The following is an 18411-nucleotide window of genomic DNA, read 5'->3' on the forward strand; positions in this document are numbered from 1 at the left end:
ACTGCCTAATGAACAGAATTGACCTGTAAACATTAACAGGACTGATGACTTTAGGAAACAAGGGCCTAATCCATCTCTCATTACAGTAAACACAACCTTGCTCAATCTATACATCAATGACCCAGTAACAGAAGTTCATCTATGCAGACATCTGCTGCGAACTGCAGGCTCCAACTTTCTCTGAGCTGGAGAAGACCCTGAGTGATGATGCTGCAAAGCTGGCAGATCACTGTAAGACCTGGTGGCTTCAGCCTAGCACCAGCAAGACAGTCTCTAGAACATACCACCTCCACCATACCAATGCTGAGAGAGAACTAAACAGCATAAAGAATGGCCAGAGGCTGATGCATACCCAGTTTACACAGGCATGACCCTTGACTGAACACTGACATACAAAAGCCACCTGAGTAAGATAGCAGTGAAGGTCAAGACATGCACAACAACCTTCTCCGCAAACTGGCAGGTTCTTCACAGGAAGCGGATGCTCCAACCCTCAGCCGTTGCCATCTCATACATAATAGCAAAGTACCATGCGCCGGTATGGAGTCGGTCAGTATGCACCAAATTTGTTGATATGCAACTCAACTCAGCAATGTGCATCATCATAGGAACTCTCCAACTGACTTATCTTCCATGGCTTCCAGTTCTGAGCCACGTTGCTCCCACTTACATTAGGAGGGAGACTGCAGCTGGTAAACTGCTTGAGATGGTACTTGCCAACCTAAGCCTGACCTTGTTCAGCTATCTTTTTAGCCCACCAGGTATAAGTCTTTCATCCCGATTCCCACTGTGGTCAAGGCTGCCATGCCAGGACATGACAGCAAAGTCCCTGTGGTGAGAAGACTGGTGCTTAATATCAATCACGAATCAGTTCATTGTCACAGGCCCTACTACTCGCCCACTCGGCTTCGACCTGCCACGTTGCCAGTGGGCCCTTCCAAACTGGGCAAGGCCTCTGTGCAGCCAACCAGGACCGCTGGGGTCTTTGAGAGAAACCAAGCTGCAGCTATTGTGCCAATCAAACAATGATGCACATTGTCGAGGTGTGCCCCCTAACCAAATTCAGCAGGGGAATGAGAGCTCCACTTGGCCACTAAGAATGCTATCACTTGGTTTGGTGAATATGCAAATGCTAAATAAAATAAATGTTAAACAAAGTTAGATCAGGACCCTAATGAAAGTGTTCCTCAGAATGAAAGAATTCTCTCTCTATCCTCATAGGAAGACTATTATCCGTTAGAAGGGGATCACCCACTCTTTCCTTCCTCTAAAGGCATCCATCCCTATCACTTCTACAATGATTTCAGACTCCCTAAAGATGTTATGTCTTCAGACTTCTACAAAGACTTTCTAAAACTCCTTGAACTTTCCCAGTGGCAGTGCTGCCTATCAATAGACAACCCAAGCCCTCTGAAAATTTCATTTCTCTTGACAAAGACCCTCACATGACTGCCCAAGATGCAGTTTTTTTCACACACTGACAGAACGCTTAGAGAACACTATACCAGAAAGAACAGGTCTGCACAGATCAGAGTGGTTCTGATATTATGCTTAGAGGGGATATTTACATAAGGACTCCTGCAATACATACTTTTAAGGAGCACTGTCAAGGTTGATCTATTTTAAAAAAACCTCTAGTTCAAGGGTATTTTTCCATAATAATTAGCTTCTCAGTTATCCTATTAGAATTAGATTCGTAGTGATTTCCCAGATTCCCACCCTTAATCTAACCAGAGTCTGATATTGAAACAGCATCTTGTTTTATCTGCCAAGAAAATAAATACTAAGGGCAAATTTTATTCTTGGATACCTAAGCATGACTCTCACAGAATTCAATATACATTAAGTACGTGTCATGGAACAACAGGGCCTAAGGCCTAGATCTTGAAAGTTGCTTTGCATGACCTAGAGTGCACATGAAACTCCACTTAACTCAATGAGACTCCATGCATGGAAGCTGTCTGGACAGATGCTGCAGTTTGATATTATTCTATATTTTATAGCAACAACAAAACCTTTTATGAAGTCTCTTGTCTTGCTCTATGCAGAATAGAGCCTCTTAAATTTACAATGATCCATATCGTACCCTGTGTCATTGTACTCGGGTTTTATTTTGTCTCCCCAGAAGCTATTCAGAATCAACTATTATTCTGGAAAGGGAGAAAAAAAAAGTGGCCAAATTCAGGCCACAAGCACATTTATCATAACTTCTGTTATAGGTTAATATGGGTTCATTCAGACTATCTACTGTCCCATGCTATGCTCTCTCAGCAGATTAGTCCATCCAGGGACAGGAATAATCTGAGAGAGACATGGGGAGGAGTGATCAGAGGGTATATTCACTGATCAAGCTTCATATCCTAAGCCTGCAAAGCACTTAAACACAGCTTTAAAATACCACTATATTAGGTCTGTAGGGATGAGTTGGTCACAGACGGCCCAGGTCTGTGGGGTAGTCGGGTAAGACACTCTGCCCTGCAGTCAGCCATGGTGCTGCTCCTGGTCCCTCTTCTCCCTGAGCTCCAGTAGGAGTGGTATCCCTGAATCCGAACCCCACTCCTACCTTAGGGCTCTCATCTTTGTGGACCCTCCTCAGGCTGGCATGATGATGCCAGCAATGGCAGTGACTGTGGGATCTGTGCCTAGCTGGGGCAGGTGAGTTGCTCCCCTACTATTAATGGCAGGTGCCAACACCAAGTTGCAACAGCACTCACTCAAATTTGGCCCAGCTGCCCCTCTGTCATGATGCAGGGGTGACCCAGCCAAACCCGAATGGTGCTGTAACCTATGCACTCGGTCACAATGCCGCTCACTTAAATTTGTCAGCTGCGCCTCTGTCATGACAGAGGGGCAGCCAGGCAAAACCTAAGATGGGGGCCCTGTGGAAGTGGCCAAGTGCACATTGGCACCTTAAAGATGCCACCGGACTCCACTGGGCTCCTTGTTGTTTTTGTGGATACAGACTAACACGGCTACCCACTGATAAGTGCACATTGGTTAATCTGGGCCTCATTTCAGTGGGTGCAATTTAACCCATGAAGCCACACTAAAGCTATCCCTCATCTTTCTGTACAAAAACCAGATTTCCCTGTAGCCAAAACTCAGAGCTACAGGACAAAAAATAACAATGTAGTAAGTTAAAAAAATACCTCCAACCAAAGACTGTCTAATTGCTTAGAAGCTCTTTCAACTGATACAGGATCAGACATTCTGAACCAAAGGATGGGGGCGGGGGGGAGAGAGAGAGAGAGAGAGAGAGAGATGCTGAAGAAGCCTCAGCCAATATACATAAAAACCTCTGATAACAGGAAACTAGCCAAGATAGTGCCATTATCTTAAAAAAGAGAGAGAGCAAAGAACAGAACAAAAAATTCAGTCCAATTATTTTTAACTTCAGCCTTAGAGAAAGTATCATCATCTATTTTAAGAGATCAATCGGGAGTATTTATTAAAATAGTTCAGGTTTCTGAAGCACTGTTGGTTTTAATCACCTATTATTTTCTAACTTGTTTGAGTTCTTTAAGAATAAAAGCTACCAAGAGAGATAAAAGGACTCCATTGAATATTCTTTGGTCAGGAAACTTGCTTGAGAATATTTCACATTTGGGGTTAGTGACTCAGGTGCAAAAAACCCACAGAATAGGAGGACTGAGATCAAGTCGAATTTAAGAGTTAGAGAATGAGAGATACTGTCTCACCTAAACCTTCCACTTACTTCCTGAAGAATACCTTTAAAAACCTGGAGGCGAGAGCTTAAGGCACTGAGATAAATGAAGAACACCTGAATTTTCTCAAGATTTTCTAAAACATCTACAGAGCTTGAAGCACCTTCGAATGAACCTGAAACAGAAGCTAAGAATATGGACGCAATATGATTATTATTTATATAGCACCAAAATGTCAAATTTAGCTTTACAGAGATTTCAAAACAAAATGGCCCCTACCCAAGGGTGCTCACCATATGCATCAGACAAACACAGCAAATGAAAACAGACAAATGAAAGGGATAGGGGAAAACAGTGCCAGAGGTGAACTAAACAAAATTAAGGGTATGGAATCCCATATGATCTTCAGTCAATATTTTCAGATCTGATCTGAAATACCTTACCCTGCTTGTGAAAAAAGACAGCACATTAAGGACTTGATCCAAGGCAAAGCCAACAAGAGTCTTTAAACTGGTTTCAGTAGGCTTTGGTAAAGGATTTGAATGGCATTAAGGAAATTGTACTCAAACCTTGGTGGAAAGTAGAAGCAGAATAAGTAATACAAATCTCATTGCCAAGAAACTATTAGAAATCCCCCAGACAAGCCATCCACACACTAAACCAAATGCTGGAACCAATTAAAAAATATTCTTTAAGTGGGTTAACGAGTGGTTGGAAGAGATTTCTAGACATAAAATAATGTAACATTTTTTTAACTCCTGACCCCTACCCCACACTGCAGTCATTTAGAAATTTGCTGGATCCTACAAGAAACAAACTGCCTGAGAACAGTAAAATACATTCTTTTTCTATTCTCCTCTCATTTTTGGATTAAGAAGTGATTCTGGACAGAACTCTGACCTTGGATATGCCCATTGCTATGCATCTCTCATGCACATGTTGCCAGATAACTATACATGTGCACCTGAGTTCTGAATTATGGCCTCAGTATGGCCTTTGTCGATCTATCATTACTGGATTTTTAAAGCGTAGTTGCATTTTTTTAAAGAGATTAAGTCTGCACTATGGAGGCTAACCCTCACAGCTATGTCGGCATAGCACCGTTGAGTAAGCACAACCTACACTGACAGAGGGGTTTTTCCCCTGTTAATATAGGAACACCACCTCCCTGAATGATGTTAGCTATGTTGATGGAAGCACTTTTCTATTGACATAGCTGTGTCTGCACTGGGGTAGGAGGGATATCGGCATTGTTACATTAGTCAGGTGTGTGGGTTTTTTTCACAGTCCTGGCCAATTTAGGTGTGCATATATAAATGTCAAGCCTTCCACTTAGATCTAAAGTCACGAGGAACTGCAGGATGTTTCAGCTACCACCACAATAAAAGCAGAAGTAGAATGACTCTATACACAATACAGGAAACAGCAAGTGGTCTATAGTCCCCACTTCTACATCGTCAATTCTAAAATTAACTGTCACGGCAACAGGAATCCAAATCTTCATTTACAATGCAGATAATCTTCTAGTTCACATTGTACATTCGCAACAACTGAGCTGCGGATTTACAGTTCGTTGCAGTGAACTTCCAACATGATCGATAGTCAGGGTACATAAAACATTTGTGATGTGCCCTGGCACCAAATAGTCAGGGAACAGCACAACTTCGACGTCTGCTTTATTGCTCATTTTTATTTCCCCCCCAATAGCCTAAAGCCAGACTGCTAATATTAGTTTATTCTTAGTTTATGATTATTCTTGAGCCACAAATAGCCATACAGCCAATTAAAGCTATCTTTAAGCAAGTTGTTCATTGACTTACTTTCAACAGATTTTAAATAGGAGTTCCTTGAGGCATGTATCAGATGGGCATCATACTGCTGGTTTTCGGTGAGGAAAATAGTCCATTTTTGCCACAGTAGAAGGTGTGAATAAGTGAAAATATGTCCCCTGAGAAATCTGAAAAAGAAGAGACTGTACATTAATCATCTTCCTTCCTATGCACAGTTTGAATGATACCAACTATCAGTGCATTTAAAAAAGTCAACCCTACCCTCTGATATTAGGTGCCCACCATATAGCACTGATATGGATATTGACTATGCTACTGCACACAGCTATTTGCATGGGAAAAGCAGATTAGCTGGGTATCCCTCTGCCTGTGCACACAAGTGGGAGTTCTGAATGCACAAAATGGGTGCAATGTTCACTTAGGCAGGCATGAAAAAAAAATCAGTGAAAGCCTTTAGGCGAGGTAAAAACAACATGAATTAATTTTTTGTGGTCAAATTTTCACCTAGGGTTAAGTGGGAGGGCAGAGGGACACGTCATAACATTTCAGGGAAGTGAAATTATGAGAAGAGCAGCCGTAGGGGAGGGTTTTTGAGGGTGAGAAGTTACCCATCACCAGTCACTGGGTCCTGTTGGAGAGGAATGTTAGGAACCATTGTCGTGCTGAGCATCTACTCTAGCAGTAGCATGTAGGATGGTAAGTAGTATGAGCACTGAGATACAGCGTCTGCCCAAAGCACCCAGAGTGTTGGTACACATTCCACTGTTGGAGCCTGCCTGTCGTTACTTTGACAGTTTTGCCAGGAAGAGTGGTTGGAGGTAGGATGAGAACTGGAGAGGTTTGCTTTGTGAAATGTTGGCTTTCTGAAGATTGAGCAGGCTCCTGTATTTTTCAAGGGAGTTTGGTGGGTTCTCTGCTCCGAAAGACGCCGTGGTTTCCGTGAAGAGTGGACACAGTTGTATTTTGATGTCTTTCATGAGCCAAGAATATTAAATGGGGCTTGGGTATTTTTCAGGGCTTCACCTTGTGTGATAAAACAACACTCCCCTGTGGTACTGGTGTGATTAATGCCATCTGGTCAGTTTTAAAGTGAAAGAAGCAAGGCTTGCTTCTTTGTTCTACAAATGTTCCTTACCTTGCAATACTCCCGATTGATGAGTGGAAGGCAAGAGCAAAGAGGAGTCACAAACTAAAACAGTGTGAATAATGGGGTTGAGGAAAACAAGCTAGGTAGGAGCAAAATAAAATAAAGTAGCTTGAACTACCAAATCACATCAACACAGAAATTTTTGTGGTCTTAAAAAAGATTGAAGTACACTGGGAAAAACGAACTGGCACCAAATTCCAGCAGGTAGCCCAAATTCCCCAGGTACAGAGGAGCATTCTGGTGGTCTCATTTTAAAAAATGACTACTTCACATATAAATTCCACCGTGCAAGACACAAGCAGGCTTTCCTCCACTACCAGCTGTGCTTGTCTTTCTATTCCACGTCTTGTTTACAAATCCCTTTATAGACAGTGCATGGGAACTCTCTCTTTCTTAAATCTCTATGATGATCATAGAATATTGGGGGAGCAAGGGATTTACTTAGTATTTACCTATGTGCTAGATCCCGTATAAGACAAAGGCAGACATGGTCTCTGTCCCACTAGCCTACAATCTAAAGCTAATCACACTTTTAAATGCATAATCACGTTGCAAAATTTGAATGGGCAAAGACCTTGAGAAAGCATTTAGTAATTAATGCACTGTTTTTTCCTCCCTGTGAGAGAGTTAAAATCCATTTTTCTTCACTTGGCTTGTGCCACTGGTTTCAGTTTTGGAGAGTGTGGGCAGTGGATTCAACCAATAACAATGTGGAGACGGCAGCTTAATGGCATCAAAAGTGTTAGCATTATGAGCTCTGGCTGAGTAATCTTACTGATACAGTTCTCCAAGCATACATTATCCTCTTGTACATAAAAATCAGAGACTGACTTGAATGCTTAATACTGTGTCAAATGCATAGTCCATGTTAAGACTTGTAGTGTGTTCCCTTAAAGTGGAATCTTTTGCACATACAGTTCTGACACACACACACACACACACGTACGTCAGTTACTATATGAAACACGGGGCTTGATTCCCTGCTGCCCTGCACATAGGCGCCAACTTATATGGGCTCCTGGGGCTAAAGCCCCAGGAATATTCACAATCAGGGGCTCTGCTCCACCAATATTTGGAGCTAGGTTTCTCCCCTGCTTGGAGCGCAGGGGAGTCAGAGGGCTCTGGGCTGCCTGCAACCGCGGGGAGCCCAGAGCCTTTTAAATCCCAGCCGCGGCCGAGAATCAGAGGGCTCTGCGCTGCCCGCTGCGGTGGGGAGCCCAGAGCCCTTTAAATCTCAGCCGCGGCCGGGAGTCAGAGGGCTCTGCGCTGCCCGCTGCGGTGGGGAGCCCAGAGCCCTTTAAATCTCAGCCGCAGCCGGGAGTCAGAGGGCTCTGGGCTGCCTGCAACCGCGGGGAGCCCAGAGCCCTTTAAATCCCAGCCGCGGCCGGGCATCAGAGGGCTCTGCGCTGCCCGCTGCGGTGGGGAGCCCAGAGCCCTTTAAATCTCAGCCGCAGCCGGGAGTCAGAGGGCTCTGCGCTGCCTGCAGGGGCAGAGAGCCCAGAGCCCTTTGAATCCCAGCCGCCGCCGGCTCAGGGCTCCCCGCGGCTGCCAGCAGCCCAGAGCCCTTTGAATCCCAGCCCCTGGTCGCTGATTGCCCCCTCCCCAGACTCCTGCCCCAACTGCCTCCAAGGACCCCCACCCCCTATCTAAGCACCACTGGTCCTTGTCCCCCGATTACCCCCTCCCGAGACAACTGCCCCTTGGGACCCCAGCCCCTGTGGCCCTATCTAAGCCTCCCTTCTCCTTGTCCCCAACTGCCCCCTCCTGAGACCCCACCCAACTTCCCCCCCCAGGACCCCACCCCCTACCTGTCCCCTGATAAAGCCCCTGGACTCCCATGCCTATCCAATTGCTGCCTGTCCCCTGAGTGCCCTTCCGAACCTCTGCCCCATCCAACCCCCTGCGCCTTGTCCCTTGACTGCCCCCCAGAACCCCCTACCCCTTCTCCAACCCCCAAACCGCTTACTGTGCCACTCAGATCAGCGTGTTTGGCTCGGTGCAGCTCCAGACAGTTGCTGCCATGCTCCCCCATGGAGCCCACAGCCCCCTCCCCCCCCCACCAGCACCTGCCTTCCAGATTTGAACACCACAAAATTCAGGAGTGCTCAAGCTCAGTTTGGGCAGCTTTTACTTCATTTCTCCCAAATCAAATATACTGATCCACTGTAACTTGCTGTAGAAAAAGTAGGATAAAATTGAGCAAGAAATGCTTATTAGGACTGGAATTGCTATTTTCAACAGCCATTGCCATTTTGTTTGTTTGAAAGGAAGACAGTGATATTGCATTGGCAAATTCCCCATAGAAAGAAAGAGTGGAACAAAAGAATAATAAAGGCACCTCAACTTTTCCTCATTTATGGAGGACAGTCTTATAATATGCATCCAGATATCCTCTCAATCTCACAAGCTGAAAATTGTTCCACTTTACTGCAGCTCTGTAACCATATGGGAACCAATCCTGTCTGTGTTTTGTGCACATCCAAAATTCCGGCTGAATGACCCGCCCTGGGAGCGAGTTACCAGTGACCCAGGGCTGGGGCAGCAGGAGGTGTGGGGGGGGCCAGGGCTGGGGCAGCAGCAGGGTGGAGGGAGGGCACGGGTGGGGGGGACCCGGGGAAGCTCAGCGCTGGGGTGGCAGGGGGCGTGGGGGGGGTGGGGGGAGAGCCCAGGACTGGGGCAGCAGGAGGGTACGGGGGGAGCCCAGGGCTGGGAAGGGGGGCAGCCAAATTTTTTTTTGCTTGGGGCAGCAAAAAACCTAGAGCCGGCCCTGCCCGGAGCTTCCCTGCCTGAACATAAAGCGCACGCAGCGCGCGTCTCTCTCCCTTGCTGCTGCTGCTGCCACCTAAGGGCTACAGCAGAACAGCAGTGCAAGCTGCTGGTGCTGTAGCACCTCAGGAGGGGGAGGGGAGTGGAGGGGGCCGTGCCGTGCCCCCTCACCATAATCCCATCTAGGTTGTAATTAATTTTGACTGAGTTGACCAGGACAATATCCCTAAGACCTGCAGACTTGTGGCTGCTGCTCTGTGACTTTTAAAGCAAATGAAGCCACTTTTGATTACAGCTTAAAACAAAACCATGCGGGTGAGAGGAGGAAGTGATTGATGGTTTCACATAGGACCTGGAGTAAAATTGCTATAAAGGATTGTCTGAAACTGGTGTACAGACAAACTAGTGTGTGGCAAAGTCTTAAAATGACTGAGAATTGAAATATTTAATTGTAATGTGCTCTTAAATTAATCAGATTGCATCGACAATTGGGAACCATTTTTATACAGTGATGGTAAAATGTATATTGAAGTAGGCAAGTGCTGCTTCTGACTTTCCACTTTTAATTGACCCTTGTAATCTTGTGGCACTGACGCGTTGTAGCTTCATTTTATATCGGCTTACAGGGCGGGAGCGGGGGGGGCCCCACCATTTTGGGCCCCATCAAAAATTATACAAACCTGCCGCCTATGGCCCGGCACCAAGGGGCATGTCCATCTGGTCCCACAGCTCAGACTACAGGGGTGTGAACAGCAATGTGCTCAAAAGTGCTGTGCTGTTTCTCCCCCATGTGGATGCTGCGGGCATGAACTGAAACGGTCAGAGTTCACCTTTAATAAAGAATTAAGTCCTGTTTGAAGATGGCTATGTCAATGCAAAATAGAAACCTTTTAGTTTGCATCTGCAGCCATTCACCCAGGGAAGTAACTGTGCAGCTCTTTAGTGCGCATTGCTATTCACATCCCATAGTCCAATCTTCGGGGCAGTATAGACATGTCCCTTGTGTAGTCCTTTATATCAGTACAAAGTGAATGCAAAGCAGGTTTAAAATGCTACCACTTTGACTTGGTCATGCTTTGCATTGGTATAAATAACTAGACATGGTAAAGGGCTACAGAGAATCAGCACATTAACATTAATGGATGGAAGCTCTGAGGCCTATCTTTTGAAGGCTTCTGTTACAAAGAGTTATGCAGACAACGAGCCCATCATACATCCTGTATGACTGGATAAGGAGGAGGAGAACAACATGCACATTTATAGCAAGTACAAAACAAAACAAAAACCAGCAGAATAGAGCTGTCAAGGTTCAGACAAGATTCAAAGAACAATCTTAAATGTCCTTAAACTTTATATTGCAGGAGTAAAGGATAGTTTAGTTTTCAGCTTTGGATAAATGTTTACACAGCACTGCTTGCATTCAATCCCAGGCAGGCCTTGCACTAAGCGCTCTACTGCACACAATAGCTAAATGACAACATGCCTGCATTTACCTGTGCATTACAGTAGAAAAGAGTTCACACAATACACCAAAATAAAGTTAGAAATCTCTTTTCCCCCTTTGTCTCCCATGCTTCTGTTTCTGTGAAAGCTGATACTGTTTGGTTACTGTATTCTGTTTGCAAGGTGATTAAAAAGAGTACTTGGATTAATTCCTTTTTCACTTCTACACCCCCTGCAACGTCACTTAAAGCCTTTTTAGAACAGACACAAAAGAGAAAATATGGGTATGAGACACAGAATCAGGGATGATTCCTTTCCTAACATCGTGAAGGTGCATAATTGAAGGATAGCCACCCCATTCTGTGTATTTCACTTAAACTACATAAATAATTGACAGCCTGTGAAGATCTCATTAGGAACAACAAAATCCATGTGTCAGACAAATCCAGAGGGACAATATCCCCACTTATGAATTATACAGAATATCCAGCCAAATGCACTATTACAGGTCATTAAACAACTTGATAGCCATGCTAGTGACTGAGCAGTGAGACATTGCGATATAGAGGATCAGCATTTGAATCCTGTTCTTTGTCTTTCACAGCTCACTGGGGGTGGCAGGCTATAGAAGAGAAACGAAGATCACGTGTCATATTTTATGATGAGAAAGAAAGGAAATTTAGGCCATTAGGATAGCATGACTATGCTAGCCCATTTAAGTGTTCTGAAGGGAGTCTGATCCCAGCCTGCAGCCAGGGCTGGATTAAGGCATTAGCATTATAGACTCATGCCTAGAGCCCCAGGAGTAAAGTGTTTATATCAGAATCTTAGCTTCCATTAAAAAAAGTAAATTTCTAGCTGTCATGGTTACGAAGGAAAACTTGACAACATGACAGGATGCTGTTCTGGGAAGAAGGATTGCTGAGCACAGATGGGGTCCAGCTATCGAGGAAGGGGAAGAGTACCTGGATATTACTGATGAGTGCTTAAACCTAGGTTTGATGGAGGCAGGAGACAAAAGCCAAGTCAAAAACATGGAGACCTGGGAGAAGGGTCGGAATCTAAGGGCGGGGGGTGGGTGGGGTGTGCGCATGGGCCATTATAGCAGGGACAAATGGGAGACAAGAGGGAACATAGAGAAGAAATCAAATCAGTATCTTCGATGTCTGTACACTAATGCAAGAAGTAGGAGACTAAACAGAAAGAACTAGAAATACTAGTGAACAAACACAACTATGACATAATTGGCATCATAGAGACTTGGTGGGATAATACACGTGGCTGGAATATTGGTATAGAAGGGTACAGCTTGCTCAGGAAGGACAGACAGCGGATAAAAGGGAGGTGATGCTTTGTTTATCAAAGATGTATACACTTGGACTGAACACGTTAGACAAACACCTGTCAGGAATGGTCTAATCATTACATAGTCCTGCCTTGAGTGCAGGGGACTGGACTAGATCACCTCTCGAGGTCCCTTCCAGTCCTACACTTCTGTGATTCTATGTGTAAACAATGCTGTGTAAACAATGTGTAAACAATGCTGTGACGTCTCCCTGAGTCTGCAGGCAGCCTGAAACACTAGTTCTCAGAAGAGTGAACTACCCCATACAGTTCAATATGGAGTTAATTCCACATCTCATTGCCCCTGCAAACACCAGGCAATCAGTGAAATCTGTGTGGCAAGCAAGAAAGAGTGCAGTGGTCCTAGTCCACCTGTCATAGTGGATAATCCCTGAGGTAAGCACTGGGAAAACGGTCTGGAGAGAATTGAGAAGTACAGAGTCCCTAGTGCACTCCTAAGGGAAAGGCTGGAGCCACCTCCACACCAAATGGGGACCACACAGCCTAGGACCTCAGCCCAGATCTATGCTAAACACTTTTCCCAGTTTAGTAATGTCACTCAGGGGGTGTGATGTTTTACAACATTTTTATCCTGCCAAAAGCCCCTAGTGTAGACAAAGTTATATGAGCAAAAGGTGTTTTTGCCAGTAGAACAAAAGCAATCTTTTGCTGATATAACTGCATCTATATTAGGGGCTTTTTCTGGTATAATATAGCTATACCAGCAAATTGTTTGTAGTGTAGACAGACTCATAATGCCTAAATGTAGCCCTGCCTTCAGTTAAAAGATGATGTTGAGAAATTAGCCTTGGTGCAGGGAGGGACTGGAATACTCCTGTGGCAAAAGCCATTGCTATGCTATATGCAGTATTGCTGTAGCCATTTTGGTCCAAGGATATGAGAGACACAAAGTGAGTGAGGTGATATCTTCTATTGGACCAACTTCTGTCCATGAGAGAGACAAGCTTTTGAACTACACAGAGCTCTTTTTCAGGTCTGGGAAACTATCTTAGAGTGTCACGGCTAAATATACGGTGGAACAGACTGTTTAGCATAAGTGGTCCCATTTCAAGGGACCATTCGAGATGAAGTGGCCTGCTAACACCCCTCTAGTCATGGGGATGGCGGGGAACTGAAGATGGAGGGAAAGCAGCTGTGGCGGTTGTTAGTGGGTTACAGAGTGTTATAATAAGCCATAAATCCAGTGTCTCTGTTCAGTCCATGATTTTTAGTGTCTAGCGAAGTTATGAATTTAAGCTCCCAGGCTTGTCTTTTGAATGTGCTGTGCAGGTTTCCTTTGAGGATGAGGACTGATAGGTCAGGTATAAGTGTTTGCTTTGAGCAAGTGTTCACCAACAGGTGATATGATGTTTTTCATCTCTTGTCATTTTCCTGTGCGAGTTCAATCGAGAGGGTAGTGATTGTCTGGTTTCACTTACACAACTGCTATTGTGGCAGTTTGTGTACTGGATGAGGTACACCATACATTGTGACAGGCATGTGTAGGATCCCTGGTGCCGCTTTGAATTGGTGTGTCCTCATCTGTGCTGTTATGCTAGGCTGTCAGGCAGCACAACTACGTTAACTTCTGGTCATTGGTTTGAATCTGATCCAGGCGGATAGTGACTGAAAGTTGTCTGAGTGGTGTTCAGTAGCCTACAAAGATAAATTAGCAGTCTCAGTCCAGTTCCAGTAAACAGATGCCCACAGCCCAAAAACCATTACATCACTGCAGAATGTTATTGTCAATTTGATCGGAGAGGACAAGAAATTGAATCTTTTATTTTCAGGGGGAGTCTCTTATGGGCAGGACTGAGGCTTGTGAGTCCATGCACAGAAGCAGGTACAACTGACAGGAGCATAAAAATCAAAGAAGCTCAAATGTTTGTAGCTTCTTTGGGGGTTTAAGGTTTTGTTTAATGTCAGCAACTTTATTTCTGGGCACACGTTATAAATTATTTAACAAGACAGAACAAAAGTGATAGGTGAGGAGGGTTTTTCAATAAAAGTAAATGTTAGTGCCCTAGTTATCTGAATTTTTTTTTCCTTTTAGTGTCTTGCTTTTTCAGATTGCAACGCCTTTTCAGAGCTCTGTTTATATACCATTAACAAGTCATATAGCCTAACTTTTCCATGAAATGGCTTTCATTTCTAAAAATATCCATGGCTGTTTATGAAACCACAAAAGGAATACAATATGCCACAAGAAGCAAAAAAGCCTCTCATATTTCTTGAGTCTGTCAGATCAATTCAGCAACATCCCTTATATCTTCACTCGGTACAAATGAGCTATAGCCACCCAGGTAGTCACAACATTTGAGAATACAATTGATTTTATAGCTTTAATTTAAAATTGGGGAAAATATAAAAATAAGATGAGCTAATTAACAGGAAGCTCTGGTTTGAAGACAGCATAGAGGGCTGGTTGGTGAGACTGTGGGGAAACATGCAGATGCATTATTTATAATGAAGAAATGGTGCAGTGACTAAGCTAAATGTGAAATTTGATGCTGATTTTACAGAGGTGCTAAACAGAGGTGCTAAACAGAGGTGCTTCAATCGGAGTTGTGGATGCTTGGTACCGCTGAGAAGTCGACCATTAGCTCTAAATTGCCATTTTTGTCATCATCTATTGTTATGTGCTATAAAAATGGAGGCATGGATGGAGTTAAATATCCATGTGTGAACTAGGGAATTCTGAAAGTTAGAAATGGAATTACTATTGATTGAAAAATAAGCTTGGGGCAGCGGGGGAGGAGGAGAGAAATAAAACCACCACCACATGGAAGAGTAACGTCTCCAGGCAATTGCTAAAGAAAAAGCTAATGGCACTTGCTACAATATGTGCACCTATGGAAAGAAAATAAAGTGGATAGAACTGCAAGGAGGACAGTAGTTTCCAAACCACAAACAGCTTCTCTCAAATTACTGATGATTTAAAAAAGGAAAGAATATGGAGGGATACAGCTCTCTCTTTGTGCCATATTCAGTAATGCTGATGGCAATATTATCCTAAGGAACTGAGAATGGCTTTCCAGGGCTTCCTGCGAGCTGCAGCACATACTAATAAAGTGAAAGAACGGTTGTTATTTCTTTTAACTGTAGCTGGGGAGAGGAGTCCGCTGCAGCAGTGATTATGCCGTATTTCTCCTCTTTTCATATCAAAAGCATCTGGGTTTGAAGACTGGCAGTATTTTTTGTTTGAAAATAAAAGAGCCTAGAAAAGCATGCAAATTGAGAAGGAAAATCAGCCATAAAACACAAGCAAATGTGGGAAGAGGAATGTAATTTTTTTTTTCCTGCTAGCTACCAATCTTTCAAATAGCTACTCCCAAAAGTTATGGGCAGAAGAAAGGGTCACTGATGTTTCAGTAAATACATACAAAATCCTAGATGGCAAAGTTCTCTGAAAAGAAAAGCATAGTTTAAACTCACTGGTCTTCAACTGTTTTTGTTCTTTAAGGATGCTGAGAGCTTTTCTTATCTGTGTGGATTATCACTACAGTATGAAGAGAGCTACTCTGCACACGTGAGCAAGCCCATAAGCTGGGTCTTTTTCTCCCTCCTGTGTATACAAAGCAGAGTCTAATAAGCTGAATTATGTTCCATTTTAAGGGCCCAATCCAGACAAAAGGAGCCTGCTCAGCTACTGGCATGTGGAAACTCCATAAATATAGAGGCTCTTTGGAAAGGGATAGTTCAGAGGTTTGAGCATTAGCCTGCTACACTCAGGGTTGTGAGCTCAATCCTTGAGGAGGCCATTTAGGGATCTGGGGCAAAAAATCAGTCTGGGGATTGGCCCTGCTTTAAGCAGGGGGTTGGAGGACTAGATGACCTCCTGAGGTCCCTTCCAACCCTGATATTCTATGATTCAAATAGCTCCTAAACTTTTTGGAAGATGTATATGGCCTTTTCACTGCAGGCTCCCATTTGGTTATAAATTTTAAAGGAGCCAGAGCACAAAGCTGTTGTGTTTGTTTTGACTGGCAGCGCTGCTCACTGGCCAAGGAGAGAAGGAGGAAGAGAATCCCATCTAAAAATCCCCCCCCCCCACTCATGAAAATAAAAGGATTCTTATACCATAGTAATCCATGTGGTAGAAATACTTAGGTAACACAGAAAGGAAGACAGAAGAAATCTTGTGACCCAATGAGGACTTGAGCTAGGGAGTAGAACAACAATAGATAGGAGACATCATCATAGCAAATCCAAAAGGATTCAGATTAGCACCACCCAGATTCAATTCATGTCCATCAATAGCAAACTTATTGTGCCACCAAAGCTTTTGGTGACCATGTGATGTCCAGCCATCTATTGCATTTCTTGGTGTAAACTTTCTAATTCAACCAATGAAAGAGAGAAAAACCCTCAGAAAAAAGGGAGGGAACAGAAGCCATCCCTCTCCCAACTACAAGATGTCAAACATTAGGCAAAAAGGGTCTGCATAGAATGTCTTTCTACAATAAGATAACTGGAGTGCTGTCTAGAATGGAGGTGGAATGGATGGATTAAAGTGCAGGAGGATCATTTCTGGGAACTCATCGCCCCATCTAGCTCTGCAATGTGTTATCAAAGACCCACTGTAGTTCTCTTTTGCTTTTCACGCCAGGCCCACCTTCCTGCTGAATAGGTTAACATACCAGAGAGTCAACTAACTCATGCAATATTTCATCAACCTCTCTCCTACTTACAAATACTCCTGTTCTGCTTTTGCTGATTCATCTTGTTCAGTTTGCTGAACCAGCAATCGCAGAAGCTGTAATTTCGATTTAGTGACAGACAGGAAGGACTAATTTCTTTATGGCTCCCCTCCCTACACTGAATGTGACCAGTAAAATAAGCAGACTACCTATCTGTGGGTGATGTTGGGGGAGAGGTGGAACTACAGAATTGCGGCTTTTCCCTATTTACAGTATTCTGATGGGACTATCAGCACTCGACTAAATATTGATCAGAGGAACATGGTGCTGGTAGAAGAAAGGAATGTGATTATTATATTATCACCCAGTCAATAGCTTTAATGCCCCCCTTCTTCTTTCCCCCATGATAGATACAGGAGCGCTGCCAGCTTTTTTGCCGCCCTAGGTGGCGGAAGGTCCCGCCCCCAAAATGCCACCCCCAACAGAGGCAGCGGAAGGTCCCGCCCCCAAAATACCGATGACGACCAGGGTGGCTGAAGAGCCGGCTGCCGCCCCCCAAATGTTTGCACCCTAGGCGACCGCCTAGGTCGCCTAATTGGTTGCGCCGGCCCTGGATAGATATACTTTAATTCAAATATATTAGTAATCAAGCATTTGTGTAGAATACACAGATAGATCTGGGTATATGCAAAAATACTCAATACCTAACTCTTAGTCAGAATATTACTATTTTATAGGTTTATAATGTAAATACAGGAGATTTTATTAAAAGGTAGTAAGAAAACCTCCACGTTTATTTCCTGGATATGATTTTTTTTTAAAATAAAGTCCCCATCCTAATGAGCCTTTATACAAAATGTGGGCCTAGTTCTCAGACAACAGCAAACTTGACTGATTCTGCTTAGTCATATTAAAAGAGTAAAAAATAATTGACTACTTAGTATGCATGTGTAAACCCACATTCATTTGGGCAAACTGGATTGTTGGCTGCATATTTCTCTATACTTCAAGTTATTTAAGTGACAGATATCTCTGCTACAACATTTTCATACACACACCCGGTTACATTGCATTTGCTATCGTTATTCATAATAGAAAACACATAGCACTTGTATAGTGCTTTTCATCTTCAAAGCATGATTCAGTCCGAGGGGTGCCAGAATGAGGTTCTGAGGGTGGGAGCCCTTTGATGTTACTCCTGGGCTCTGCTGCAAACTGCTGCTGCCATAACAAGTGATGGGGAGAACTTACTAAATGAGGGGAATCCCCATGCCTTCCTCAACGTCTCTAATGAATCTCTTTCACTACCAGGCTGCCAATGAGCTGGAGGCAGGGGGCACTGCCTCATGCACAACCCTCCAAGAGAGCTCTGGAGTAACTTCTGCTTCCCCAGATGCACGCAGAAGACTGCGGATTAAGATGGCTGCAGTTCAGCAAACCATCTATCAGAAGGAGCTGAGAGTCTGGCTCAGGATGTGAATTGAGTTAGAACACCACCACCATACTATGCTTTCTTAATATGGAAAGGGCAGACAAAGCCAGCAGTCTGTGGCTGGTGGAGCAACTGGTTCCTATAAAAGAGACAGAGCCCTTAAAACATGATGCTACTCTGAAAA

General features: G+C 44.0%; 1 protein-coding gene across 14 annotated transcripts in view; it reads right to left on the reverse strand.

Annotated features, from left to right (window-relative positions):
• OTUD7A (OTU deubiquitinase 7A) overlaps positions 1 to 18411 on the reverse strand; it is a 310046-nt gene that overhangs the window by 130431 nt on the left and 161204 nt on the right. For all 14 annotated transcript variants that reach the window (XM_039492114.1, XM_039492108.1, XM_039492112.1 and 11 more), the window contains one exon: positions 5486 to 5622. The gene's annotated coding sequence lies outside the window, so the exon portion shown is untranslated. The remainder of the gene's footprint in view (positions 1 to 5485; positions 5623 to 18411) is intronic.

Source organism: Mauremys reevesii, linkage group 10 (genome assembly GCF_016161935.1).
Source record: "Mauremys reevesii isolate NIE-2019 linkage group 10, ASM1616193v1, whole genome shotgun sequence".
Taxonomy (NCBI): domain Eukaryota; kingdom Metazoa; phylum Chordata; order Testudines; family Geoemydidae; genus Mauremys; species Mauremys reevesii.